A 27,026-nucleotide genomic window follows, 5' to 3' on the forward strand; every position below is an offset into this window, starting at 1 on the left:
GCAGCTCTGACTGTGCCTATACAGTACCATACAGGGCTTTTTTTGAAAGTCGGGCTTGACTGCTTTTGCAGAGGTCTCTGAAGCCTTGAGCTCTGAAGCCTTATTTGCTGTGGAGTGAAGGGAGGGAAAAAGAGCAATGGGATGTGTCCTCAGTAGTTTTTATCCATTAGCAACTTCATGATAATGCCATTCAGAGTGAATAGTGCTAGGAATCTCTTCTAAAAACCAGAGGTTTCATCTCTAAGGGCAGCAGAACAGCCTATGTTGATTGTGAGGGCAGTGCCAAAGGTCACAATGGCTACAGCTGGATTTCAAAAGGCACGGTGGAAAAGAAGAACAGGATGTTCTGGTAGGTGCTGTCATGTGTGTCTTGAAGCACAAGGGCTGGTAGATGCAGTAACCTGAGTGTCTGGCTCTGAAAAGACAGCATCATCTTGGAAGAGCACACATGTATTTGCTGTCTTCTGCAGCTCTTCATCATGGTTCTGGTTTCTCTCTTCTCTTTTTTAGCTGCACAGAAGTGAGGCAAAGAGGATTCAAGGTGTACTTCCTACAGAAATTTAACAGCATCTATATTAGCATTTACCTCTCTTTACAGAAAAATGGAGGTAATGTATCAGTAAAACGTGTCCCCTCACTTTTAAGGAGAGTCTCAGCTTTGTGTCTAGCTGGACAAGGAAGGGCTGGACTGTGCTGTACCTTTCCACTTTTGTAAAGTGGACACAGATGGTTTGTTCCAGTAGGATGAATGATTTGACACTGAACCTCAGTTACTGGAAGTGCTGTGTACAGTCTGGAGAGAAGAAGTGTCTGAGATGCCTTGCTACTAAGCTGTCTGCATGCTGGTGTGAGGGAAGAGGGGAAGCACCAGGCAGTACCAGAATAGCATCCTGGGGGCCTGAATCCACAGTAACTCCTTCCGTGGGAATTCAGTGAGAGTCGCCTGTTTCATAGTCTTTTGAAATGCTTTATCTTCAGGTGCCTAAAATGAGAGCCAAGGAGCCTGAAGTACCTAATTTTGACAAGAAAGTCGCTTTTGTTTGTGGGAAGTTTTCTGAAAGGACTTCAGGAGTTATTCTGCAGTGAGCTTTGGTTTCTGCCTTGGGTGGTGGGTATCCCTTGTGGAATATGTGTTGCTCAGTCTGTAGAGTTGTCAATACAAGGCATATTGCTGTTTCAGCCCTGTGGGTGCTTTGGCCTTTGCTCTGGATCTTAGCTTTAGTCATGCAACTCTTCTTTTGCAGGATGTTGGTATCTTTAGATCTGTCTGCTGGGTTCTTCCTGCTTTCACGCTGAAGAGTGTGTGGGAGAAGGTGGCCAGGAGTATAGTGTTGGAACGACCTTTTACTGATGGAGGCACAGTGGTGGTGTGTGCTGCCAACACACTCTGGCAGTGTATGCATCTATTTCAGCAAAGCTGTGCCTGCTACTGTTCTACTGCTCAATCTTGTGCAGCAGGAGAGAAGTGGTACTTGCAGAAGCCTGGGTTGGAGGGCCCTGGGGTGTGTGACAGCTGTGCAGGTGGACACCCCAAGTGGGGGTGCCCTGTGAGCCATGGGTTTTACCCCTCTCATTCTAGCGTACGTAGCCCCACATCTGCTAAAGTCACTTATGCCCATGGAGCTGGGATATCTTCTGCTGCTGTCGCTTCTTCGGGAATCCTCCTTTAACAGGTCCTTGAGGACTGGCTAGAACTGTGGCACCCATTGGGGCACACAGGGACTCAGAGACCCCATTCACACAAGGACTTTCCCCTAACCTTAGCAGACCTCAGCAAGACCTGCAGCACTTGGATCCTGACCCCAGACCAAATGCCTCTGTCAGGTATCTTTGAGGGGAATTTGATAGAATTTTCCTCATTTCATCCTGAAGTGCCCACTGGTGGTCTCTGCTTTTGAAGAGAAAACAGGACCCACTGAAAGGCTGTTTTTCCATGAGGGTAACTTCAGCATATTGGTGACAGCTATGGTGGGTGTCTACTGAACCAAGAGTGTCAAAGCCAACATCTAAAATGACCTTTAGGCTGTTTACTCAAAGCAGTAACAGACTCGCCCCCGTCTTCCTGATAAGGCCATCACTTATCAAGAAACAAGAAGAGCAAGTGGCTAGATATGGAAATCATTGTGGGAGTGCCTAATTGAAAACACACAGCATCGTACACAAGAAATGCTATACACCGGTAACCTTTGCCTCTTCTGTGGAATATGTATGTAGAAACCAGGAGAATTACCAGGTATTGGAAAAAAATTCATTCCAACACAAGCAGAAAACCTTTTCTTGGAGAGACAGATGTGTATCATTTAACTCAAGTTTCTCCTTGTGCTCCATGCTTCTGTTTCCTAGGTATGTAGTAAAGTATCAGAAATCAACAATTTTCATCTCATTTAACTGAAACATTTTAGAAGAAGACTCTGGAGTAAGCCAAGAGATGAAATAGGCACCAAAAATTCAGTAAGCTCTTAATTTAATAGCTAGATATGTAGAAAGCTAAGTACCAAATAGAGGACAATGAGTTGGTTTCCACTGTTATTTAAAAAAATCAAGTTCTTTCTTACAAAAAAGTTTTGCATAATCATAAGACAAAAATATTTTTCAATACATGCTTTAGAAAGTATTGGTATTTTCATGGATTCACCTCATTGAGCTATATTGTAGCATTTTACCATCTCAAACTAAGCTTTGTTTTAGCTAACATTCACCTGATTTAGTTGTTATTTTCTTTTAATTAATTTTTATTATTTTATTTATATAAGTTTTTATTTGGGGTCAGAATAGCAGCACCATCTAATCCCACTTTTGTATTTACTGGAGAATGTCTAGACTGGCTAGTGTGAGGGTTTTCATCCTGGAAGGTTTTAGTAAGATTCCCCCTCCACTTGGTATATACGTCACACAAGTACTGAAACTGAAAGCTTTCGATGCGGTACAACACCTAGTAATAAACTGTTTCAACTTTTTTTTTTTTTTTTTTTTTTTTTTAAGGGGAAAGAAATACCATCTTTTGGCAGTGTTTCCTCTCAAACCTCAGAGACTTGCTGATCTGCTGTGTAGATCTGTGCTGTGGTTGCAAAGTATCAAAACAGTACTAAGGATTTTTATATCTACTCTTCCCACCCAGCATTCACAGCTCCTTCCCCTTCCCTGTCTGTCGGGTAGTTACTGAAGGCGTTGGGGAGAAGGAAGGGAAGGGACACAGAACTGACCATTGGACAGATAAAAGGAGAATAGTGCCAACAACTAAACCTTGTTTCTTTAGGAATACAGCCTGAAAATGCCTTGGTAGTTAGAATGGATTGTGAATATTGCAGGCTTTTTGGGGATGGGGTTCTGGGGAAGCAAGGTAGAAGCAACTGGTTTCCATGTCAGATTAAGGAATTTGCAAGTGTTCGGGGCAAATGGTTCCATTCTCTTCCTTAAACTCTGAGCTTTTTTTGTGAGAATGATGGTTTTCTGTTTTCTTGTCCTGTTGGGATACATCATGGGGACATTTGTCAAGGACGCATGTTGGACATGGAGCCCAGTTGCAGCCAATGGGCCATGAAGGATAATGACATCCAAACCAGAACTCCAGTTAAGTCACTGGGATGTTCAATTTCTTATCAAATTTTGGAGTTTTCTTTGCAATTTTCTATGCAAAGCAGGCACTTGGAGTGGAAAAGGTCATTTTGATAAAAATCCAACTTTTCACTAAAATCAGTTCTCTTCAGCACCCTGTCCCAAAATCTGTTATGTTCACAGTGTTCCAGAACAGCCTTGCCATCTGTCAGAAGCATTTTTAGGTAACAAATTATTCAACCTAACTGTGCCCTGTCTTTACCACACCAGTTGTGTTGTCTTTGAACTTCCTTGGGATAGATAAGCCTGAGGCTCACCATAGGCAGCAGGAATCTCCAGACACTGAAGGGGAACCTCTAGAGCCAGGAAATAGAAATGTCCTGAGGACGTGGGTGTTTCTGAAGCACCAGCCATCTCCTGAGTAGGGATGTCTTTACCTACTACTGCAGAAAGCAAGTGTGTTCCAGCACGGAGGTAGTGCTGTTCCAGAAAGGAGTGTATGTCTTGCTCTCCCTTTAAAATGGATCCTCTTTTGCATATTTTGTATTCTGGTAGGAGGTGGGAGGTCACACTCAGACTCTTCCTGACAAGATCCAAATTCATATTATCCACCCCCAGTTACTGCCTAAAACATATGAAAAGTTCTCAGATAAAGGATTTTTCTCTTTCAGCCATGTGTCCTGATCACTAGGCTGAGAATTCAGCCCTCTTAGGATCAAAGCCTGAATTTTTGTTTAGAGGGGAGTCCCCCTATCCAAAACCCTGTGGTTAAGGCATTTCTTGAAGAGGTGAGAGACGAGGGTTTGAACTGCTGCGTGCATATCTCATGCTTCTTTTCAAGAGCATGCTAATTACTAGACTGTGATATGAGAAACAGACGGTGTTGCAACTATCAAATTGGTTACTCAGCCTGGGTTTCAAAAGCAAGTGGCCCCAACCAAGTTTGAAGGCTCAAGTTTGAAGCAGTGCTGGGTCAGCGTGCTCCCAGCTGTGCTCCAGGATGGGCTGCTCCAGGGTGGGCTCTCTGGGCTTGGCTCTCGGGCTGGAAATGGGTTCTGTCAGCTGTCCGAGGCTGGGGAACAGCCGGGGCAGGCGGGGTGATATGGGAAGCAGTTAAAGGGCACAGATGGCTCTGGTGGGGGGCAGAGGAGAAGCCTTCTCCTTCCACAGTTAGGGAATTAGCTTTCCCCAAATGCTGAGTTGTACATGCGACGTGTCACTATGACAGCTGTTGAATATTTTGTCGTGAGGCCACTAATGAACTTGATAGCCACCACATTCACTAGTTGGTGGAACAGATTTACCCATCATTTCTGAGTTTAAGTGAATGGGACTTTACTTGTGGTTAAAGTTGTGGGGTGGGGTTTTTTTGTTGTTGAGTGGTTTTTTTTTTGTTTTTTGGGTTTTTTAAATACACTTCAGTCTCACTTAAATACACTTCAGCTGGACTGGAACTTTTAACAGTGTTATTTTGTCTCCTCAAGTCTCCTTCAAGATAAGGTTTTCTTGTATTCTGAAATGATGTGGCAGAAGGCAAAAAATAATCTTGTGACTCATTAGGAAATAAACAGAGGCATAATTGCCATCTGTGTTGCAGTCCATTTAATCTTTTCTCTCTCCAGTCATGGAAAAAAAGTTCATAAAAAAAAAGTTGAGGTCTGGTTTTGTGATATTTTTGAGAGAAGCTAGCATAAAAAAATTACAGAAAAGAAAGGGAAAAAAATCCCCAATACGGGCGCTATACATTATGTTAGACAAAATGGATTAAATTTCTGACACCCAACTCATCAAATTCTGACCTTGATTTGACCCCATTGGCTTTTTACTGTTTGATGTTCTCAAACGATTTGGTGCCACTTTTCCTTAGCAGTGCAGTTAATTCTGAGTGTTAGATAGAGATCAATAGTCATAGCTTGAAATTGGCACTTTTGGACGAAAAATATGTTGTGTGGCAGTAACATAGATTTGATAGTAGTTCAGTTAAGAAAATGGTGTACTCTTTCATTATTGTTTTCAATGACAGTATCCAGAGTGTTACTTCATTCTCCTAGCAAGCTTCTGACAGTCTCTTGTAATATCTTATCTATCAAAGAGTTTTCATTCCTCTCCTTTCATGCTTGGCTTCTGGAGTGGAACTTTATTTAAAAGGTCCCTGAAATTAGAAAGAATGACCATGGCACTTCTGCTATCAAGCTCCTCAGTAAGAAATAGACCCCCTTACTTCTAGACTTGTGTCTGGCCTCCTGCTTGCCCACATTGAAATCTCATTTACTGTGTTGACTGTTGGTGGAAGCTTGACTGTCAGGAGGAAGTTCGTGGCCTGTTGGATAAGATTTAATTTTCTCACAGGTAGGTGGTTTTGCATACTGCCTTCCCTGCCTTTGTCCCACCTTTTGAAAGTGCCCCGTGCCTTGCTTTCAGCCCATTGCTGCAGTGAGAGGTGGGCCTCCATTCAAGGGGTGTTTATTCCTCAACTGCAGCTTGGAGAATCTGCCTCTAGAGGATACAGCTCCTCTGGAGTGCTGGGCTGGGGCTCAGGCAATCTCTAGAGCACAGGATTTGCCAGGACTGTGCTTCTTTCTGTGGGGTTCCACTCCAGAGCACTTGGTGCTGTTTAGGTGTAATGAAGCTCTTCTTCAGGCTTCCATCAATGCAGGTACTGAACATTTTGGGGAGTTTTCAGGAAGCCACTAAAAACTGGCCTCTGGGCAGGTGTGTCTTTCCTCCAGTATAACTTTGGATATCCTGACGAGTGTAATCCAAATTTGACAGGTGGTTGAAAATATCTGTTTGACCAAATTCAATTCAATATATATGTTGGGAAGGGGAAGGAAAAGGAAACACAGATGGGCCGAGGAAAGGCTGTAGAGACAAGCACTTGGGAGAGAGGTGTCATGTCAGGTTCAGGGAGATGTCAGCCATGGCTTGTGACTTCTTCATACCAAGGAAGAGTCCAACCTTTGGACACAGATGAATAAGGAGCCTGGCTGCCGCATTCTTCTGCTCCTGGAATTATTTGATTAATTTTGACATATTTCCTCAGAAAATTGTGAGCACCTCTGTTTCAACAATTACTTGAAAAGCAGTCCCATAAATCCCCCCAAATCTTGGTTAAGTAATTTGTCAGGTGCCTTCTGAAGAGCTTTTTTAAATGCCAAGCACTAACAATTTCAGATCAGAAAAGTCCTTAGTTTCTTCTAGGCTGCTTATTTGAGAACCAAGTGCCCAAGCAGTTTTACAAAAATTGTTTTTTACTACTTGAAGCCAAGATGCCCAGTTTAAAACCATCTCAACTCCTGTTGAATGTTCTTGCAGTCCTGATACCTGACCTTGTTGGGGAAGAGAGTGCCTAGTATGCAGAACAGTGGTTTGGATGGTCTGCAGGATCTTTGGGTAGTGTAAATAATTGTTAACACAACAAAATCAACAGGTCACTGTCCATTTACAGTCACTGAAGATCTACTGCATGCTGCTAGCAGTAAAGTCTGTTTGGATCAAAAGAGCACAGTGAATCTTCCAAAAGGCAGGATTGTCTTAGTTTGTTAAGGAACCTTCGGTGTGTCATTATCAGCCTTTCCTAGCCAGCATTCAGAAGTTACAGAGTCTGATACAGGCTGCAGGGAAAATGGAAGGGCAAACAGAGCCTGTTTCCAAAGGATTCCTGCATCTGGAGTAGGCATCTCAATAGAGATGGCTCTGCACAGAAGCAGTTGTGGTAGGAGCACCACAGTGCTTTTCATGAAGAAGTGGGGTCTTCTGTCCCAGGGACAGGCATCTGCAAGTGGTTATATTTTCCTTTCTATTTTCTTTAGACTTAAGTCTGTGGAAAGTGTGTACAGATAAAATACGGACAAAATATTTCTCCATGACTTTCTGGCTGTTTAGCAGAGGAGCAATGGCAGTGATGGATAAAGACTGCTGAGAAGGGATATTGTAGGTACCCATGACTCATGCTGTTTACCTGGCAGCACCTCCGAGGCCTGTGGATATGAAATGGAGTTAGACCTTGTACTAAGGAGCTTCAGACTTTTGTTCTCTGACTCAAGTCTGGAAATGCTTTGTGTACCCCCTTCCTGACATTTATCATGTCCTGAAGGCAATTGCACATAGCACGCTTTTTCATAGGCCTGTGTTCTTCCACCGTAAGCCCCGCTCGCTGTCAGGAGGGCTTGAAGCCATTCCAAAGCAAGGCTCTCCTCTTGTGTGACCTGAGCTTAACTTCAGCTGTTTGAGGAGATTTTCCCTGGTGAGCACACAGCGAGTGTGCCATGATACCGACTTCTCAGACGTGTGCCTGGAATTCAAACGTCTTCTTGGAGACAGAAGCTCACGAGTGCACATCTACACAAGGGCTGAAAACTTCAGTTCCTTTCAAGGATCTGTCTTTGTCACAGTCTCCATCTGTAATCAATAAGCTCATGATAAATCACAAATTCCTCTCCTGGAGACCAAGCATCAGTGGTGCTGAGTCCCAGCAATTCCCATTAGCTTCAATAGCCACTGCAGGTGCTGAGCATCCTGGTTACATCTGCTCACCTCCCAGGGGGCCACACTGTCCAGTTGCCTTTGGAAATATGTGCTGTTCTCATTGGCTGGGATTTGTTACTGATAGAATAAAGTTACCGCACTGCTTTAAATCCCATGTAAAACTAGGAACAAAGATTTAGTGAAAACAAACCTTTAATGAAAGTTTGACTACAGTTTTGTACCATCCTTCAAAAGATTTTAGGTAGGCTAGCTTCTCACGTATCTTCCGTGACCCATATGTAACCCTGAGCAGCTGCCTTCCTTCCCAGGTTCAATTTTAAACCTAAAAGAAGGCTCAACCTTGCCTTCCCACAACCACTGAGTGTGTTTTGAAAAGCAGTGCCACTGTAGCTGCTCACGCTCCTCTTGTTTATACTTTTCCTGACTGATATGTTTCAGTGCCTAAGTGCATTACTTGTGAGTTTTTGTAGAGCAGCTCCAAAGCTGTGCCAGTGGATTTTTCTAGTTTATAGCATCAGCTATTCAGACAGGTGTGTAACAACTTGATTGACGATACTTTTAGGTGATGCCATTGATTACTAAAGCAACACAGGCACTTACAGGTAAGATATGCTTAAAAATGGCTTGCTCAGTCAGGAGTGGAGCCCTTAATCTGCTCTGCATCCTGCAGTTCACCAGGAAGGCTGGATGCTCTGTGGGAGCAAAGCAAACTCCAGAGCACTGAAGAGGTGAATTGAAGACAATAATCACTGGAAGATTTGACATAGGAGATTTGATCACCTTGCTGAATTCTGGGGATTCTTCAGGGACAGGATCTGTGAGAAATCCCTGGTATGCTGCTAGTTCCATAAAACTGATATTACTAGTGAATTGTTTTTAGAAGGGAAGCTGGCATATTGTAAAAATATCAAATGATAATGCTATGGTAGTTGATATACAGAATGTGCATTTGCAGCCTGGATTGTTACGTGCTTCTAGGTCTGGCAGAAATTTTAGGTACACACTTACTACAGCTTTTAATGGAGGCAAAATACCCAGCAATATTTAAGTAAATTATTTGGAACAAGAGTTGCAAAGTCAAAATAAATGGCTTATTTGCTTTATTACCAGGGACTACACATGTGCTGCAGTTGGGCTGGTTTGTTCGAGCCAGATGAAAAAATGCTGCCTTCAGATAACTCCATCTCTTGCACACTGTCTTACTGTGATATCTTCTGTGTACACCCGTGTTGGTGTGGCATGGCAGCACTCCTTGCTTCACTGTACAGAGGGAGTGCCTGAGTCTGGGGATCTGGAAAGAAGTGTTTTTGTGGGCAGCCACCTTGCACGTGGGGCATGAGTAAGCGCAGCTAGGCAGCTTTGTAGATTGAGAGCAGTGTTCTGGGAAGCTCAGTGGTGAGCACAGGTGAATTGCTGTGCTGTTTTGGCTCAGCTGCTTTGGTCTATGGCTGAGTTTGTCTGAACAATGGTTATAGCCATGTTGAACAATGGATTGCAATAACATCCTGGGGCTGATTGTAGCAATGGGATGAAAGAATGGATTGTGATAAGTGAAGGAAATACTGGACTTTGGTGATTTTAGGGGTAATAAAATGTCTGCTCTGTAATATGTTTGGCAATACATGCAGAAACAAATAATCTGTGGGGTTGCTTAGTGTTTTTCCAAGCTTTTGTTAGTTTGTTAAAGCTAGAATCTGGGACATCTTGAATACAGTGGAAAACTGCCTTTGCCTCTTTTGGATCAGGATTCCTCCCTTATGTCTGTGCCTACCGTACTTGGTAAATCACCAAAACCCCATCACAGCTAAGCTAGGAAAGCAGAGAGCATCTGAGCTGTACTTTGGAAATTCAGTGCAGTGCCCCAAGGTAGCGCTCAGGGGCAGATGTTGTACCTGGGCACTCCCATTGCTTGTCTCCGTGCTGAGGGTCTTCTGAGCAAAGAGGTGGGAAGAGCCAGCAGGAAACACAGCTGCTCGAAAAGAAGGCTCAGAGAGGGTAAGGGACTGATGGCAAACCAGGGCACAGCTGGACAGAGACCCTGTTGGCCTGACTACCCCTGATCACAGAACAGTCAGTGTGTGCAAGGAATTTAGATAGGATCACAACTAAGTAAAGTTACATTGTATTAAATGCATCCCAGAAGAAAGCGACTTCTGCTCCAAAATCCTGACAAACAAACAAACTAACTAACCATAAGAAACCTCTCAATTGCCCAGAAGTCTTGCTTATAATGGGCATTAGCGCATGGATATTCACCAAATGTAAGTGACAAATATTTGGAGTTGGAGTGTGTGAAATGGTGCCATACCTCATTTCTGAACAATGCAAGCATGGACCAGTTTGGCCATGGCACCTCTCCTCTCATGCCTTAATTCTAAGTAGATAGATGGTAGTGACTATCTGTACTTTAAATGCTGCTTTTCCTCTTTAGACCTCAGAACACTTTAAAAAGGTGGGATACTGCCTCAGGTCAATTGTGGGCTGAGAATTTCTATACTGAATTTTAACCTAAAGGGCAGTTACAAAGCCCAGTTTATAAATCTCTCAGAGATCTTCGAGCAGTACTACTGATCTCCAAATGATAGCCTCTTGAATATTATTGCTGAAACTTTCTGGAAGTAGTGCAAACCAGGAGGGAACAATTAATCCTCAGAGTAACCCCATTTACTCTAGCAGTTTGGCCCTGAGGGAGTAGGAGCACTTGATGTCTGACAGCAGCCCCAAATGTCAGTATTTCTCCACTCGTTCATTTGCTGCTTGCTGTGGTAGATTTCATGCCGTTATAAGCTGTTTATGTACAGCCTGATCAAAGTACTTAATGACAGGGTTAATTTCTACGTATAATGGGGAAGTCAAGACAGGAGACAGGTACTGTGTAATCGAATTTTTCATTTTGGAATTTGTTTCTCTTCATGTGGGGCTTAGCTTTGATTTTTATTACCATTAATGTCTGCATTTACTGTTATTTCTAGTTTCTAAGATGAGCTAGACCTACTGCAGAAATAGGCACTGAATTGTTCCAACAGCTTCTGTGAAAGTATGAGGATAAAGTAAAAAGCATCTATAACTTCTCTGCAGCAAGACCTCAAAGTGCAGTTTGGTTTGGGGGAACCAATAAAATGGCACTTCTTGAACAGTCTACTGAGGCATCTAATCCTCTTTTTCTCACTCAGTAGGTACAGGCACAGACACGGATGCTTAGATATCTCTGTAAGCAGCCAGAGAGACAAAGACTGTGTTAAAATCTGGAAATCTTATAGTTTATGAAATGTGTTTCTTCAGCAAGACTTTGCAGACAAAGAGCATCCCTTTGAAAGAGCTGATATGGAAAATGAATGGTTCTTCTTTTTCTAAAGATGGAAATGGTGCATTAGAGCTACATTTGCCCTGCTTATCTTGGTTTTCATTTTTAGGTGCACTGAGCACTGTAAATATTTCTGGACATTCAGAAATCTAGGGGTACAGAAGTGATGGAGGCCTTACAAAGCACGGCTCTGGGGTAGCCAGCTTCAGGAATCAAGCTGGAAGTGGGGATGACATTAAACCTCGGTATATCCACACTACCCTGCATCTGTTTTTCTCCTTTTCTAGCACTGTATATTTCCGAAAAATAGGGATGTGAAAGTCCATGTTAAATTCTGTGGACCACTGTTATACAAGTTTCCTTACGGCCGAGGTAGAAATCCTTCTTTGTGAGGAAAGTGTGCACCTCTATTAGCACCACTGTGCAAGCTGTGGTTTGCAAATGCGGTGGGAGGCTTTGCTCATGCTAATTTGGGCTCAGTCATGCACCTCTTTTCCTCTTTTACATGCAAATAGCAGCTGTGTCAGTCTCTGGGATGCCTGCTTGTTCCTTTAACGGAGAGATTCCAGTTCATACCTTCAACCAGTGCATTTGTGCGTGGGCAGAGGTATAGCGCAGTGGTACAGTTGCTGACAAGGGAAGAGCTGTGACGGAGGTTGGAACAAGTTAGTGAAATAGAGAAGTCTTGAAAGAAGACACTGAGCTTTTCTTGTATGTTTTCATTTATTTAAAAAAAAAAAAAAAGGTGTGGGAGTGGAGAAGAGCAGAGATCTACACAAAATGATAATCCATGATCCTACCCCCATAAAAAGGGATCTCTTGACTCTCTTGCCTGCAAGAGACATCCATTTCTTTCTTCTGACCCAAAGGGTTCTGGCAGCAGTGGTGAGGCTGGAGCACATCAGCCACCAGCCTGTGTAGCTGGGATGGCTGTGGGCTGAGCGCAAGTGCTTGGGTTCCTCATGGTGGTGCCCGGGTGCTGAGGGAGCTGGGCTGGTGACCTGTCCCGCTGCAAGCATCATACTCCAGAGGGTCCCTGGCCTTGCCAAGCCACGGGCTGTCCTGTGCTCTGCTCTCCCAGGGTTTTACATGGTGGAGTGCAGCACAGCTGCCCTGCTGTGAAGACAAGGAAGTTCATGGTACTTGCTTGGACCAACAGGCAAATTGAGTACAAAGCATATTACTATGATGTTATTTCTTCCTCTGTTTTCAGCCTTCTCCTCTGCTTTATGGTAATGGCTACCTGAACCTAGCCACCACCTTTCTTTTCCTCTCCTGCTCAGACAGAATTCAATGCATAATTAATCAGGTGAAATAATTTCTATGACATCACTTCTTATGCTGTTGAGTTTACCGAGGAAAGTTGGTATTAATACCACACAGGCCACAGAATGTAAGTGTTGTATGTGGAGCAGTTTAAAAGATGTTTGATTTAAGGTGCAAGGATTTCCAGAAGTTTGGAGTACAGAGTTTTCTAAGGTCAGCTCAAAAAAATATTATATCCCTGTGAAGTTCTCAGTTAAATTTGTGGGCAGCTTGTTACAAGGGTTTTCAGAAGATGACAGCTCACCTTTTGGAAAGCCCTGGCCTATGTTTGTTTTCTCCCCCAAAAAGACTGCTCTGATGTCGGTGCCACAGATTCAGGGCTCAGTGTATAGCCAGGATTCAGCTTGCATTCGCTTCCTTGTGTATCCCTGAGCATCCTTGGGGGCTGTAAAATGGTAACTGTGAGATATGTCTCTGACCTGTTTTGTAATCTACTTGATCACATCCCCTTTGTGTGTGTGCAGGTGGCAGAGGTGGGGTCGGAGATAGAAACACATGTACATGCTTTGGTCATAGTAATGGCATCAAAGTGATGCCAACTTTGTGTAGGGAAGGCCCTTAAACCCCTCTCTGGCCTCTCCACTGATCCATGGGGAAACAGGGCTGTGACCTGTGGAGTTTCACTGACTTCAAGTTTGACAACACTACATTAAGTGGGTAACATGTCGTGACATAGCAGGATAAAATTCTGGCCCTCGTAATGACTGTGGATTTTGGTATTGATTTTGGAAGTATTTTAGGCTTTCAGCTGTAGAAATTAGTGGCAAATTACATGATGAAATAATCTAGTTATTTCCTATCAAACAGGCTTTTCAGCAACTTGGCTATTTCAGAAAATGCTTTTCAAATGGAACACCTTGAGCTATTGACCCCTCAAAGAAATACGTGCATGCAATAGAATTACTTCCTGTCTATTTAACACTCACGTGCAACAATTTGGGTGGGTCTGGTTATGTTGTTCTCCACCATAGTGACAATTTATCCAAAGCAGTTTGTTGCCTGGCCTAAATTTTGCAAAAACACCTGGTCTTTAAAACCTTTTGAGAAAGGGTGATATTTGCACCTGACATGTCTCCAAGTAACTTAGATCAAGTTATTGATCGGGCCTGTATATGTCGCTTTCCAGTGGGAGGATGAGATGGAGAGGCCAATCCGTTACTGCAGCCATCTACCACTGGAAAGCAATAGCACTAATGATACAGGTTTTCAATAGCTGATTTATATTATCCTGCAGTCAACAAGAACTCATGATTTTGTCACTGTACTGTTTAAAGGAGCACTCCCAAATGGTGGCAGGCCCCAAATCTGACCGGTTGTAACACAGCTGCTGTGTTACAAGCTGGGGAAAACTGAACAAAACCCCACAAGTCTTCCAGAGTATGGTCTGGACAAGCTCTTTGCTCACTGAGCGATGGATCTTGTGAGCCCCCAGTTCATGAGAGGCTCATTCTAGGGAGTGGTTCCTGTTAAGATTTGCTTTAGTTCCATCAGCTGTTCCTTGGCATTGTGCCAACCAGAGGGGAGGATGGAGTTGCCAGTTCTTTCTCTGGGCAAGTACTGCACTTACCATCTCAGTGACCTACTGCTAGTTTGGTGGTGATTAATGAGAAATACGTGTCAGTGGCTATAAATGAGAGGCTGGTTCCCCTCTTCTTCCATCTAGTGATGTGAGTACCTTGGGCAGCCCAGAGGAAGTGTGTGCAGAATCCAGCACAGAGCAGAGCTCCCGAGGAAGAGAGCAGCAGCAGTGAGGAGCTGAGTTTGCTGGAGAAAGCTTTTGATGAGCCTTGCAAGAGCTGGCCTGAGCAGTCAGTGGGCACGGCCCCATCCTCTCTTTGGGTCATGTTTGAGCATGGCAACAGTCACATCAGCTCGGTGAGGCTGAGGTCTTGTTTTGGGCACTCCTAGCAACACAGGCATGAGGGAAAGGCTGTGTGAGAGCAGCTGGGCACTGAGGGGAGTGCAGATGTCATGTGGAGCTCTGCATGCTCAGGTGGGCTGACCTGCAAGGACAAGCGCTGTGTTTTTGGACTTGTACACACCCTGTTTTCACACAAACATTTCATGTAGATTTGTAAAATGCAATAGCTGCCGAGCATATTCTACACAGTCACAGCCTAGTGACTGAAGGATCCACTAATTAAGAAGCCTGTAATTAGGCTTTTAAATGATAAAATGTAATGGCTCTAGTGCAGCTGTTGTAAACTATAGAGTAAATTATATCCAGTTGAAAGAGGCCTTAATTATGTAATTATATAACATACTCTAAAGACTTAGAAAGATAAAAGAATTTTTAGTATCTGCAATTAAAAACAAGGGACAAACAACAGAGCTCTTAAACCAATGAAAGCAAGGAAATTCAAAGTTAATCTGAAAAGCTGTGTTGGTACTTTCTTTTATTCTCATGTTGTTCTAATTTTTGGAGGGTTGTTCTTGTTCTTTTTTTGTTTTCATGATGGATGATATAAAGAAGTATTGTCAATCAGGAGTTTATGTCCCCTGCTTTCATTTTTCTTGCTTTTATGAGTCTATATACAGCGTTGATGATATTCAGCAAACCTTCTGGGGCTTCATTTTTGCAGAAATCCCTAGCAAGAACACACTTATTCAACAGCTTGTCTCCTTGCATTCTGATTTACAGAATGGTTGGTTGTTACACATGCTTTTCTGAAGTCAACAAGACTCAAATGTTAGTCACATTTGGCCCCTGGAGATTGTGTTTAGGCCACATCTAGCCTGCATGTTGTTGGTGCAATGTTGGCAGCCACTCTCCATGCTGGACTTACCAACTGGAGAAGAGGGTTTGGATATATCTGGGACGATTCAGCTAAGTGGAGATTGCACTCTGGGCTTATTTTTTACAGGGCTTAGTTCTGCTGCACTGAAACTGAGGAGAATTTAGCCCTTGCCCACACTGGGCATGGGCTAGACTGCAGTCTGCTTATCCTTTAGACACCAGCACTCTTCCCCTGACCCCAGCTCTGCCTGACAGTGCCTCCTTGGGAACCTCACCAGCTCTGTCTCCAGACCTGCGCCTGCTCTCAGCCTCCCTTGCTTACCCAGCCCTGTCTGCTGCCCTTCCTTGCCATCTCCAATCACAACTGACACTGATGTGCTGCAGTGAGCAAATGCCTCTTTATAGAGAAAAGGAAAGATGTCTCTGATGTGGGTCTGGTGGCTTTGCTCATCTGTTGCCAGTTCTTTTTGTTTCTTCAGTTGCTGCTCCTCAGGACAAGGGCTGTGCTTTTTTGTGCTGTTTGTGAGCTGCAAACAGGAAGAGGACACAGACTCTAGGCTGTGATGTGGAGAGAGCTGTTCTTAGGGACTGGCCTTCACAGCTGTAGGACCAACCACCCCATGACAGCCAAATGAGTAGTGCTTTTCTTGCTTATTCCAGCCACATCCAAGTATTTTTTTTCTGGAAATGTCACAGTGAGGGAAATAAGGAATACAGATCTCATAGTAAATTTTTATGGCTGATTAATTAGCCCAAAGAGTATTAAATTGTGCTAATGTAGTTTGCCTCTTCATGCTGTCTTTTGACTTCAATGGAACTAAATACATGCTTAAAGTTAACTACATGCCTAAGTGCTGTGGTGAATCGGGGCCTAGGGCATTAATTAGAACTTGGCTCAGATTTACTTTCAAGGCTTTTTCCCCCTCTTTTTTTTTTCTTTTTTTTTTACTCTTCAGCGCTCAGCAGTTTAATTGGTATGCAGATGTTCCCCTTTATTGCTGGCAGAGGCCTCTGTCACTGTTCTGAAGGTACTCAGACTTCAAGGCTGGTACAGTGGGCAGGAAGAAACCCCCCCTGAGGGCTTTCAAGCTTTGTGGGAAATAATGATATATGAGACAGGGATTCCTTTGGAACCTGAAGGGAACATGACAGACAGAATAATATGGGAGGAAAACATTGTCTTCACAATTGAGACTGATGGTCTCATCTTGTCTCCTTGTTATTGTTACCAACCAAGACTGAGATGAGCTTTCTTATGAAGAACTTCATTTTGTGGCAGGTTCTGTATGTTGGGCACACTGCGCTCAGTGGTAGCTTTCCATCCAAAGTACAGATATTGACAGGCTCTGAGGAACCCATTGAGGTGGTGGTTTAGCTTAAAACCTAAAATTCCTTCCAGCATTGAGATGCATTTTGTCAGGAATGACAGTTGCAATTTGATAATCTTTTACCACTTTGCCTGCCCAGATGAAGACTTGTCGGGCAAAGGAGTGTCAGCTTTATGAATCAGATTTTCTCACACTTTATTAATTTCACTTTCCAGTGGTTAGTGCATGTTTGCAAGAGACAATTGATTTGTACAGATCTGTGTAGGATGGAGCAAAGCTGGAACTAAAGCAGGAATGCAAGTTGACAGCAATGCAATAGCTCTAATTGACAGACACCAAAGGCACTATTTAAAGCAACATCTCCTCTGATGTTTAGGTTAAAAATTACCCTCAATTTGTCCTCAGGTTGCTATGTCCAAAAATAAATGTTTTTATGTATACTCATTTCAAATGGATTAGCCAAAAAAATCAAGTGCTCATTTTCTATACTTTTATTTTCAAGTTAGAGATGATTCAAGCTGCTCTTGTGCAAGGTACTGGAAGATGGCTGTTTCTTAACTCCTCCAGTGTAAAAGCTGTCTTTCAGAGGATGCTTTGCACATGTGAGATTTATGTTAGTATTTTTTGGCACCCACAGTTTGCATTCCAGCTAATGGGAGGTAGAAGGACTAAGAGTGTATGTTGTGGGTGCAAAAATGCAAGTAGAAATTACACCCAATGTGGAAAGGGCTAGGAAAATGTACCTTCTTGGATGTGAGCAGGGCAGGTTAGGAAACATCATCTTCCTTTTACAATTGTCTGTTACTCTTTACATTTCTGGAGAACTGGGATCTTGCTGTTAATCTTACAAAAATAGATGCTGTGGTGAAGCCTCAGGCATGAATAAAATTGGATGTTAATCTTAAAGCAGATTTTTTACAGCTATGCACTCAGAGCAGTGAATCCAAATGATTTTGGAAACTCTGTGGTTTTTACTTATTTAGATCAAAATGCTGTGGGGAAAAAGGTCAGTGGCACAGGTACATATTGTAACATTTGGGGCTCCTGAAAGTTGGGCAGATAAGCACAGCAAATATTAGACATCTCTGACTTGACACAAATAATAGGCAAAGCTGAAAAAAGCCTGCTGACAAGAGGAGTGGGTGTTGGTGGGTGACTTGCTGCAGTTTTAGAGCTGTTAAGTGTAGGTTTTTTAGCATTTTCATTATTTAAAAGTGGAGTGGTAGTTTCTTCACTCCTTCTGAAAAGTTACTAATTTACTCTGAAATATAGGGTAAGCCACAATGATTTAACAGATTTGTAATGTGCTTTACAGTGACTTTAAGTAAGATACCCTCCTTCTCTCTGAGCTTCCCACTGTCTCAGCTCTGCCCTCACTCCTTTCTCTGTGTACATCTGCACCAAAATGCAAAGCAAGGGCTGCCCCATGCATGACTTTCATCTGTATCCTGTGTCAGCTGGAGTGCCTGGATGGCTGTGACCACTGGTGCTCATGCAGGTTTGCCTCATTGCCAGAGTTCAGAAAGACTGAGCTAGCTACGTTTGGATATTGGGATTAGCAGTTTAGACTCTGTAGTGGTTCAAAAGCTGCTGCTCTGCAGGTGGACAGCCCTTTCTTAGAGGAGCCCTGACATACAGAGCCTGCCTTTTGCCTAATGCATGGAAAGTGCCTAGGGGAGCATGGCCAAGGGCTGCGATTAAGGTCCCCAGGATGTTCCTGGGATACAGGCAGCGTTAATTAATCTGTGGTCCTCTGTGTCTGATTCAGAGAAAGCAGCTGAGCTGTATTTCCGAGCGGCTGTCCAAGAAGGGAGGCAGCCTGCAGGGATGGAAGGTGCTCAGGACATTTTCTTCTGTTGTCAAGCTGCAAGGGTCTCAGCTGGGTCAGGCCCACAGCTGTGCTGAGTAGCCATGCCTATGGCAGGATGCTTCAGCTGCAAGCCTTTTGCATGGATGGTATTTAAATCTGATGGTGCCTCGTTGAGAAGGAGCTGGTCCTGCATTTACTCAGAGAGATATCTAGTGGTTTGTGGTAAGGAATTGGGACCTGGGGCTGAAGCCACAACCTCCAGGACCAAACCACAGAATTTACACAGCTGCCAAGGCCTGCCCGTTTGCCTTCTCTGTTGAAAGTCTGTCATCACACAGCTCTTGCACTTCTGTCTGCTCTAGTCATTATTGGTGGAGGGAAGAATCTGTTTTGTTCAATATAGCAATGATGTCTAGCTCAGTTTAATTTTATTAGCTGCTGCTGATTTGTTCCTATTCAGTGCATCCATGGATTTGTTTAGTGTAACGTGAAGGGGTGTGGGTCAGAGACAGAGACAACATGCACTTGATGGTCCTTGTGACAAACAGCCCCGAGTTTATTCCCACAGCTCCTTTTGTGGGAGCTTAAATTTCCCTAGCCTACACATGTGATTTGTTGAGGCCTTCGCATCATTCAGATCTCTGGCCAGTGACACATCTGCATTTAGGGCTGAATGACATTGCCTGGGGGTCCCTGTGTAGATTTGAATCCAACCTATCCTTGCCCACCCAGGGACTGTAATGCTACAGTTTAGTATCAATTATCAAGGGTAGAAACTCTTGAATAGAAAGCCAGGTGGAAATTCTTAGTTTCTGGAGAACTCCAGGATTTGTTTTGCTCTTCTTTGTTTCCCTGTTCTAGGAGGTGTGAAGTACACTTGTCCATTCATAACTGAAACTATTCAAGATGAATGGGCTTGAAAGGGCACTATAAGTTTCTCTTGCTGTCTGGTGTAGTAAAGATCTTGTCTTCTAGCAAACATTATGAATGAAAGCTTTTGTTACAAGGAGAAGGTGGTAAGTTTTTGTACTCAACTTCTATTTAGAAGAATATTTTGATGTGAAGCCTTTCTTTTTCCAGAGGCTTGAGCCAACTGCTTTTGATTTGGGAGCTTACAGAATAGGTAAGTGCAGCTGTGTTGTGCTGGGTAGATGTCACCCTCAGGGATTTGTGCATGGATCTCTCCTTGGCCTGAACTGAAGAAGGGCAAGAGTTTGTTCACTTTTGCTTTCTGTCACTGAGAGAAATGAATGCTGTTCTATAAAGCTATAATTTCTTCCCAAGCAGATGATGACTAAAGAAGGCCTGAACTGAGTATAGATAATCTTATATTTACTTGAAATGAATGTAGCTCATAACTCTTATTTTAGCACCAATCTGGAACACTACTGTGAGCAGATTTACGTCTGCCTGTTCCCTACCTTGGCATTCTGGCATTTATGCACTCACTGCACTGGTAGTGCTCATTCTTGCAGTGATACTTGGGAGTTTAATGAAGCCAAAGTGTCTGAAAAGTGAGTAGGTAAAAGGTAGATACTCTGAGATCCAAACATATTCCTTTTGTGTGCTCCACAATCTTATTAGATACTCTGAGATCCAAACATATTCCTTTTGTGTGCTCCACAATCTTATTTTAGTTCTTAAATATGGTTTCATTCTTCTGATACTAAAAGTCAGCACTGATTTCAGTATGTGAATCATCAGGAGAGTTATTAACTATTTTCTAGTTGCACGGTCCTTTGTTGCAGCACTGAAAATACCCAACTTCAACCATGTGTTTTTAGATGAGATACTCACAGGAAGCCTTTTCTGTGATTATAGAAGAGCAGATTTAATCTGGAAGTCATTGAGAGAAACCAATAAAGAATTTCCTTGATGTGATTTTTGGAGTTACTTGCTGGAATTGAATTGCATGGGTTTGGGTATTGGACATAAGGGCACTTGAAAGCTTAAAGAAGCTTAAATGTAGATGATAATGAAAATGTTATTGGTATTTATAGGTCAGTTGATAATGTCAGCATATTAAAGTGATATGAAATATCTCCTTGATTTCAGGGACAGTGCCTTACTTTATATAGTTTATTGTAATAACATGATCCTTGATATACACTGATGATAAGCTTAGCTTTATAAAAATTTTTTAGTAATCCAATTGCCCTGAAATGCCAGATCAAAAGTATGTTTATTACAGAACAAGTACAGTTACTCTCTGACAGTGTTATCTCTATGAAAGCAACCTAAGCTAAGAAAGCACATTTGGAAAAAGCGTGCCAAGCAGAGGTGGTTGGTTTTTCTTTTCCTTTTGTTAGACTTTCTGGGAACATTCATTAATAGTTGGAGATGTGGTCTTTCAACTAAATTTCGTTCACCCAGATTATATGCAAATTGCAGGATTCTTCAAGCATAAAGTCATATGCCATGAGTATGATATTAGCATTTCTTTTGATAAAAATAACTTTGAAACAGGTACCTTGTTTGGTGAAGTGCCTTCCTTGTCATTCATCACTGTGTAACATCTTTGTAGAACAACAGTAACTGGAAGAAAGGAAAATACTGGACAGTGTTTCTTGGAACTGGGATTGGCAGAGGTCTGCCTTTCTGGAAAAGAAATGCTGATTTTGGTTCTTTATTTTGTCCTGGCCTTTTTATGCTGTTGTGTACTGGAAGAAAAGTATAAAAGTGAGCACTAGATGAGCTGTGAGTTCCCTTTGGGACCAGACTTTGGGAGTCTCTGCTCTGACACTTATTTTGGGGTTACTTTATCCTGAGGGACTTTATTCACAAAATCCCAGAACATATTCTTCCAATAAGATTTCACATAGTTCGATAAATGTTTGGATAAATTTCATACCATCTTATCAAAGCAGACAATAGCTCTTTCTTGAGGAACTGAGCTTAAGTGAAATGCTCATTTATGTTGGTGGAATAATAATTAAGAGTACAAGATCCAAATCAGTGCTTTGTTATTCCGTTGCAGGAGTAGGCTGAATCAAGCCTCTGTCAAGAGGCTGAAATACTGAATTAACATACCCAAGACCAGCACATCAGGAGGATAGCCTTCTACCAACAATAGTGTGGAGAGATACCTTGTTCACAGAAGCTCTGGAAACATCATGAGGACACAGTGGACAGACACAGTGCATCCTCAGAAGGCAGAGATGTTGCTGCTCTCTGAGCACTGCACCCTCTGTGTTCATGACTGATGGAAATAATGCCCAGTTTTGGGGGAGCTTGGTGGTATGGGAGACAGTCACAGCTTCTGTTCTCTTTTGCACCCACAAATCTGGTATAAAATTAATTAGATTGCCATTAGGTTTCATTAGTGAAGATCCGTAAAACAAAAAAAAAAGGAAAGGTTCCGTAGTCATGCTAAGACTTGGTATGTCGTTTATATGAAGGGGGTAAACAGAGATTGGTAACCATGAAACACTGCTTTTCCAGAAATATGAAATATTTAGGTAAAATATCTAGGTAAAATCTAACAGAAATTTGATTACTGCCTGATAAAATGGTGTCTCTTCCCTTCTAAATAGGTTTGATCATCTCCTTAGTGCAAGCCCTGCACCTTCACCTAGATTCCTTCCCCGGCAGCTACAGTGGATCTGCTCACCAAGGGAATTTGTCCCACTGGATTCCTTTTTTTTTTCCTTTTTTTTTTTTTCTTATTCTTTCCTTTTTTTTTTTTCTCTTTTCTGTGCAGTTGAATGAAAAGTGTGTGTCTTTTGAAGAACAGCAACTGAAAGAAATATTGATGACTGCCAGGGCATCTACAGAAAAAAGATAAGAAATTACTCTACTACAACAGTGAAAACAAAGGGGCTTTGTTAACACTTTCTTGTAGGTTGTATATATTAATAGTAACAAGTAAAGTTTTGTATTTTTTCAGAGAAACACACAAGGCCTTGAATTGTATTGTTTTAATTGCAACTAACTGAATGAATTAAGTGGAAAATCGCACACAGTACTTTGATTGTCTAATTCTCTGTATGTGAAGCTTTGGGAACAGTTTGTTATTATAAAAGAACAGCACTAACCAGAAATCAGCCAACATGTAATTGCTAGGCTGAGGGGCAGTTTGGGGAAAGCTGATACTTATTTATACATTATTAAATAAAAGCACATAATATGAGGATCATCTCTCACTGCCTCCACACTTCATACATTACTCATCTTCCTAAATTTCATGGCTTTGTACTCCCTTAGTACATTGCTGCTTATAACCAGTGCAGGCATCAAAACCACCCACATCCAGGAAAGGAGATGCCTGTGCATTTGTTGTGATGGCAGATTTGGTTATGGGACTCATCAAAGATTATGAGCCTTCAGTTCAAGGAAAGGAATCTTGACTCAAGTTTTAAAGATTGTTTCCAGTACCTAAAATACGCCTGGGCACCTGGGACTGTTCAGATGGCTGAAACTCTGGCTGATGTTTCCACTTGACTATGTACCTTGAGAGATTTACAGTCAGCCAGTACCCTAAATAGAAGACTTAAGAGCAATTTTGGCATTAAATTTGACAGAGTCCCCAGAAAAAATTGGTTATGTAATTGCCATCAGTTTTGGTAAGAATCAGGTAACTTCTGGTTATCTCCAGTGGTTCTCACTGCTTGCTTGTGCCTTACTACCATAGGAAACAGCCACTTGCAAGACACAGAGAGGAGGCAGGGGGTGATTGGACTCATGAAGATGGTAGAACAGTACTTCATTCTCAGTGGTTTTGGCTATTTCAGCTCTCCTGGAGGATGGAGCTGCCATTTGTTCCTCTTGCACAAATTTGAGGCTTTCTTCTAGGAAAGTAAGGTCTATTTCAGAGGACACAGAAGCAGTTCCTTGTGCCATGTAGCAAGGGGTTGGGTAATTCTGGCCTCGCAAGTGAGATGCATGTCTTACAGACCAAGAGGCCCTTGGTGATCTGCAGCAGAGTCTGGATGGGAAGGTTTGCCAGCACCTGGGGAGCTGGCACTGCTGGACACATCTTTGGACTTGCTGAGCTGCTATATACAATGACATTCATGCTGTACAAACAAACTCCACTATTGAACCGCTTAAACACTGCTTATGCAAATTCAAAATGGTAGAGGTTTGATTTATTACTTCATCTGCAGGCTTGTTGAAACTTACATGTCCACACTGAAGTGGTGTGAAGATTAAATTGCTAATCCTAGTTACCAGTATAGACTGTTGCACAGAAGGTGCCTGAGAGGTGGAACTGGGCAGCGTTCAGCTTTGCACAGCTCTTGCCAAGAGTTATTTGGTATCCCTGTCACTGTTTTTTGAAGTCCAAAAATATTTTCCCCCAAATAACCTATTTTTCTGCAAGGGAACACAGCTGCATTTATGAAAGGTCTTGGCTTTTACAGTAAGTCTGGTTTGTCTCGTTTCCTCTCTCTATGTATGTTGTCTGCATAAGTACCAACAGTCATAATGAAAAACACAGTTATGTTACAGGAATTTTTAACAGTGGTTTTCAGTAGTTTAAAAAACATTGGAGCTACTTCCAACAAATGAAAAAAAAACCAAAACAAAGCAGCTTTGAAAATGTTGATACACTTTGGCAGATAAATCTTTGGTTTTCACCGTGCTCTATTATCCTTTCTGTGATACTAAAACCAACATAAAGCATTATTGATTTCAACCAGCTCAACAGAAGATACCATATGGCTTTCACCCCACTGTCCCCTGCATTGTACTCTTGTGCAGCCTTTGGCTGAGTGTTCTGAGACAGCTTCTATTCAGTGCTTGTGTGCAGTGTTAAAGCTGTCTTCACTGCACCTCTTTTTCCAGCACATCACAGGAAGTTTCCTGGATTGAATTCTCAATCACAAAACTCATATGAGAGGCAATCAAAATGTAAGACCTTTCAAACCCTTGTGAGTTCACAGCCTTTAAAGATAAGAGCGCAGTATTGCCAAGAAATGTGTCTTGTTGAGGCCCACAATTAACTTTATCAAAAGAAGGAATCTTATTTTTGCCTGCTGCAGATAGAGGTTGCGTCTCAAAGCAGCCTAAAGTTAGAGATAGCATCTGGTTCAGATCACGATATGATGAAAGATTCAGGTTAATTAGTATTTATTCTTAGTTGATCGTTATTCCTTTTGGCTTGAGCTAACAAGCAGGAGTTGGAGTCCCACAAAGTTGTGTCTCCTGGGATGAGAGATGAATGAGGGAGATGGTCTCCATGGTGAAAATGTATTTAGGGATGGGAATACCAGTAAGAAAAACTGGCCATTGCCTTGGATTCTGATAGCCTGAAGGGAGGATGCTCTGAGGGATGACTCAGTGCCAGCAGGGAGGGTTGGCTATAGGCATGGACTGAGGCATCCCATGGGGCCATGGACAGCGGGAGGTGCCCTGGTTCCCTGCTCAATCCAGTGTCCTCACATGTTCCTGCCTACACAACCCGTCCACCAACAGTTGCCCTAACTGGGTGGTTTTGGCCATAGGGAGCAGTCAGGGAGCAGCTATGGAGAAGGTGGCTTCTCAGTGCTCCTCCAAGGCTTTCATTTCCCCTTTCTTGCCACTGTTTCCTGCAGCACCATATAGGCCCTACCAGCAAAAACACCACACCGCAGGGTAAGGGTAGCTGTTCATCTTAGATAGGATTGTTTTTTTCCCGAGGTCTCCTAACTGCTTATGCAGCCAGGAGGAGCCCACCAGCTGGAGAGCAGCTTTCCATGCTTTTTCAGTTCCCATTTTTATACTTTTTTTTTTTAATCACTGTTAGTGTCCAGTTGGAGTTGAGACATTTCTAGCAGGATCGCCTGTGTATCTGGGCAGAGTTGCTCTTCTCCAGTAACCTCATGGACTGTTTTGTTCCCTCAGACACTCACAGATAAGATAATTTCTACATTGGTGGGAATTCTCTGACTTCACAGGTTCCAGTGGCCCGGGCAAGGGCAGTCCCGTAGTGGGCAGGCGCTGGGCCTCCTGCCCCTCAGCCATAGAGCTCCCCTTTCCCGCTCTCTCACGTGACACAGGTGAGGCTGCTGGTACAGAGGGCTGTGGGGAGGCCGTTCCTGTCCTCAGGGGCTGAGGCGGTGGCCGGAGGCCTGTGAGTATCTCTGGGCTGAGGTGACTGGTGGGCCATGGGTGTCTGCGGGCTGAGGCGATGGGCAGAGGGCTGTGGATGTCTGTGGGTGTCTCTGGGCTGAGGCAATGGCGGGAGGGCTGTGGGTGTCTGTGGGCTGAGGCAATGGCAGGAGGGCTGTGGGTGTCTGTGGGCTGAGGCAATGGCAGGAGGGCTGTGGGTGTCTCTGGGCTGAGGTGAGGGGTGGGCCATGGGTGTCTCCGGGCTGAGGCGATGGCAGGAGGGCTGTGGGTGTCTCTGGGCTGAGGCAATGGTGGGAGGGCCGTGGGTGTCTCTGGGCTGAGGCAATGGCGGGAGGGCTGTGGGTGTCTCTGGGCTGAGGCGATGGCAGGAGGGCCATGAGTGTCTGTGGGTGTCTCTGGGCTGAGGTGATGCGTGGGCCATGGGAGTCTGTGGGCTGAGGAGATGGCAAGAGAGCCATGAGTGTCTGTGGGTGTCTCTGGGCTGAGGCAATGGCAGGAGGGCCATGGTGTCTGTGGGCTGAGGTGATGGCAGGAGGGCCATGGGTGTCTGTGGGCTGAGGTGATGGCAGGAGTGCTGTGTGTGCTGTCATCATGGCTTGGAGCATGGCACGGGTGCAGCTGGGCAGCTTTTGCCTTGTGGACATGGCTGCACAGGCCAACCAGTGTAGATTTGTGACCCTCCCCTGCATTCCTTTCTGGAAGTGTTTACTTTAAAGTCTCGACAAGACCTAAATTAATTCCCTTAATGTGCTTTTGGCCTTCCCCTTTTCCCCAGCCCTGTGGAGGAGCTGGGGAGGTGCTGGCCCCTGCACCTGTGCCAGGCAGGCTGTGAGATGAGGCTGAACTTGCAATCCCCCTCCTCATGCTTCTCTTTGCAGGGGCCTCGCTGAGGAGCTATGGGGTTGAATAGAGATAGAATAGCACAAACTGGGGTTTTGGATTAAAGAAGGGGGGCAAAAGGACCCCCAAACTTGCACATAGGTAAAATAGGTGGTAATTCTGCCTTGGGAACACCACGGTACTCTCTGGAGAGATTCCTGAACACTGAGCACCTGCCTTGGAGCACAGAGCTGGGCTTTACAAACCCCTGGTCTGTCTCTGCTTTGCAGCCCGTGGCAGCCAAATACGAGCCTCAGTGGACAAAGCTTGTTGCTTCTAGCACAGAAAAATTCTAAACTTTAACCAAACCATGTATCATAAATGTTAATAGCACCAATTTCAGTGCTTATGCCATCATAAAGAGACTATTAAAAGAAAGAAAAGCAGGAAAATAGTTTTGTTGCTCACTTGATTGTGGAGGCTTTATTCTGTCCTGCTGTGCTGATGATAAAGGCCTATTGCCAAGGCTGAATCCCAGTTAGATCAGGCGTGTTCTATGTTGTTATAGTCACGAGCATCAAGTGTTTCAGTAGTGCAACAAACTATTTG

General features: G+C 43.5%; 1 long non-coding RNA gene across 3 annotated transcripts in view; it reads left to right on the plus strand.

Annotated features, from left to right (window-relative positions):
• The window catches only part of LOC119702909, a 56,546-nt gene extending 34,312 nt beyond the window's left edge, over nucleotides 1-22,234 (plus strand). The window contains exon 8 of one of the 3 annotated variants that reach the window (XR_005257486.1): nucleotides 22,082-22,234. This is a non-coding gene — a long non-coding RNA (uncharacterized LOC119702909). Of the gene's footprint in view, nucleotides 1-510; nucleotides 19,561-19,628; nucleotides 20,109-22,081 lie in introns of those variants that run through there. The other 2 variants (XR_005257485.1, XR_005257484.1) reach the window with 2 other exon arrangements.
• Nucleotides 22,235-27,026: the final 4,792 nt, after the last annotated feature.

This window comes from Motacilla alba, chromosome 6 (assembly GCF_015832195.1).
Source record: "Motacilla alba alba isolate MOTALB_02 chromosome 6, Motacilla_alba_V1.0_pri, whole genome shotgun sequence".
Taxonomy (NCBI): Eukaryota; Metazoa; Chordata; class Aves; order Passeriformes; family Motacillidae; genus Motacilla; species Motacilla alba.